Source organism: Sinocyclocheilus anshuiensis, unplaced genomic scaffold, assembly GCF_001515605.1.
Source record: "Sinocyclocheilus anshuiensis isolate Anshui unplaced genomic scaffold, SAMN03320099.WGS_v1.1 scaffold1207, whole genome shotgun sequence".
In the NCBI taxonomy this organism is placed as follows: domain Eukaryota; kingdom Metazoa; phylum Chordata; class Actinopteri; order Cypriniformes; family Cyprinidae; genus Sinocyclocheilus; species Sinocyclocheilus anshuiensis.
The window spans coordinates 578,867-581,685 of NW_015539914.1; positions in this window are offsets into that span (position 1 = coordinate 578,867).

Sequence of the window (2,819 nt, forward strand, 5' to 3'; positions counted from 1 at the left end):
GGGCTGTTTTGACCCAGCGGTTTGATTAAATGTTTAACCCAACCTTCTGGGTAGTAACCCAACCACTGGTTGAAAACAGCCCAATTGCTGGGTTTGTCCCTATTTTACCCAGCACTGGGTTGTATTCAACCCAGCATTTTTTAGAGTGTAACATTACCTTTTTTCTGAGATTGTGGCACTACAACAAAGGTAGAGCTACAGTGTAAAAAAAATAAGGATTTTGTCTAAGATTATTGGAGTACAATTACAAGCACCCGTATCTACGAAGACCTGTGAATTTTTTTGCTAAGCGTCAATGAAAATCTCACTGATGAATATTAAAGCGAAAACAGAAGGCCTACATTTGGTTGTTCTGCTTGCTTTAAGCCTGGAATCTACACGAATTTTAAAGTCTGAACAGACTGGGCATCATCATGCACTTACCGACTTCGTAATGGTGACAGAGGAAAAACTGACTACCATACACTGACTACCATACACTAAACGACTGAGGATCATACATTAGGCTACCAGACTTTGAAGTAGTTCCGATCACAACAAACTCACGCAGAAACGTCCGCCTGTTTGATCTCATGTTTGAGAACATATTTGATCTCCTCCGACTGGATGGAATCAGAGTCTGAAGTAAAAAAAATCGGAGTCTGTGACCATCATAAACTACGCGATTTTCTATGAAACTGTCAACTCAAATCTGCAGGCTGCCTCTGACTTTCGGCAACTATAGCGGCAACTTCTCCAGACAGTAAATAGGCGGAAAATCGGGGCAAAAATCCTGTAGTGAAACGTTATTCCAGCCTTTAGTCTGCAACTGAGCGGCTTTTATGCTGTCCTGCTATTAATACTGCAAGTAATTTTCAGAAAAATTTAATTAATTTGGCAATTAGGTGTTTGCGTGGCAGCGGTTAAAAATGCTAATTTCTCCTTCACTTTCTCTCTACCTGTGTTTTCTGCCAGGAGACTGTGTTTAAGTTACACGCGCATGGCAAGAGACATCTGTGTGTCTAACCGGATCAAAAAGGAAACACTTGTCTGGGAGAAAAATGCTGGAGAGGCTCTCAAAGGGAAAGCAACGTGGACGAAAGATGAATCAGTGCGCGCCATCTGTCGGTGAACTTCGGGATGACATAAAACAGTAAAATGAACAGTAACAGGTTTGAAAAGGTTTCATATTGTTATATTTTCCCTTTAAAAATGTATAGTTAATTCAATTTGGTAATGATTTAAACGATTAAATGTATGCTTAAATAGAATACTTGTATAAATATATCTAAATAAAATATATAATAAAATACGTTGAAAATAATAAAATATTATTATAATATTTAGGTTACACTTTATTTTAAGGTGTCATAGTTGCAATGTAATTACGCATGTGCTAAGTACAACGTGTACTTATAGGGTTAGGGTTATCTATTATTAATAAAGTTTTACCAATAGCTGTTTAACTTGTAAAAGAAAAATGGTATATTATATATTATAAATTAATTTATAATAATACCATGTATTTATAAGCCATCAATTAAATAAAATAAAAAATAATAAATTAATTATTTATTTAGTAATAATTCATGAATAAAATAATTAATTCAAGAATAAAACATGATTATTTAATCATTTAATTCAAGAATAAAACATGATTATTTAATCATGTAAATAATATTTACATGATTAAATAATCATGTTTTATTCTTGGGCGGTTCCTGGGCACCATCATCTCTCAGGACCTGAAATGGGACACTCACATAGACTCCATTACTAAAATGGCCCAGCAGAGGCTGTACTTCCCTCACCAACTGAGGAGATCAAGTTGCCACAGGAGCTGCTGAAACAGTTCTACTCGGCCATCATTAAGTCCGTCCTGTGTTTATCCATCCATTTGGTTCAGCTACCAGATCAGACATCAAGAGACTACAACAGACAGTCAGGACTGCTGAGAAGGTTATTGGTTCCCCCTGCCCAACCTCCAAGATCTTTACACTTCCAGATTGAGGAAAATGGCTCACAAGGAACTTTGGACCCCACATACCCAGCCCACTCTCTCTTCGAACTGTTGCCTTCTGGTCAGTGCTTAAAGAACAGTTTTTCCCCTGCAGGTTATATTCAGCCTGAACAATTAAAACTATACATTGTCCATTATAACTGACACATTTATACATAGCATCTGAAAATATGTAAACTACATAAACTGTACACTTGTAAATGACATATCTGTACATTCATTAAAACAATGATATGTTTTTTTTCCTCCAAATTTCTACTTCTGTATTATATTTAATTATTTAATTTTCTGTTTTACTTATGGTCAGACTCTGTTCCATGTTTTGTGTGTTTTGCTCCCCATGTGTTTCTATGCCCATATTTGGTCCTTCCCATTCCTGTCCTTATCATTTGTTCCAGGTGTTCCCCGTTTAGTTCTATTGATCCCAGGTGTGTCTCGTCATCCCCTTGTCATGTCATGTGTATATAAAGTGTTCCCTGTTCTTAGTTCAGTGTCTGGTATTGTATATGTCAACCTCTCCTGCTACGTGTGTTTTCCTGGTTCCCTGGATATCATTAAAGTCTCCTTGTTGATGTACTCCTCTTCTCCTCATTCTTCACTCCGTGCTCCCTCACAGTAGCGAACGTGACACTTATATTAGTGTTATATACAGTATATATCTGTATATATAGAGATAGATAGATAGATTTCTTCTGCACTGGAAGCTCCTGTTGCCAAAACAAATGCTTTGTGTGTGTAAACATAGTTGGCAATAAAGCTCTTTCTGATTTATATATATATATATATATATATATATATATATATAAAATAACATATTTAT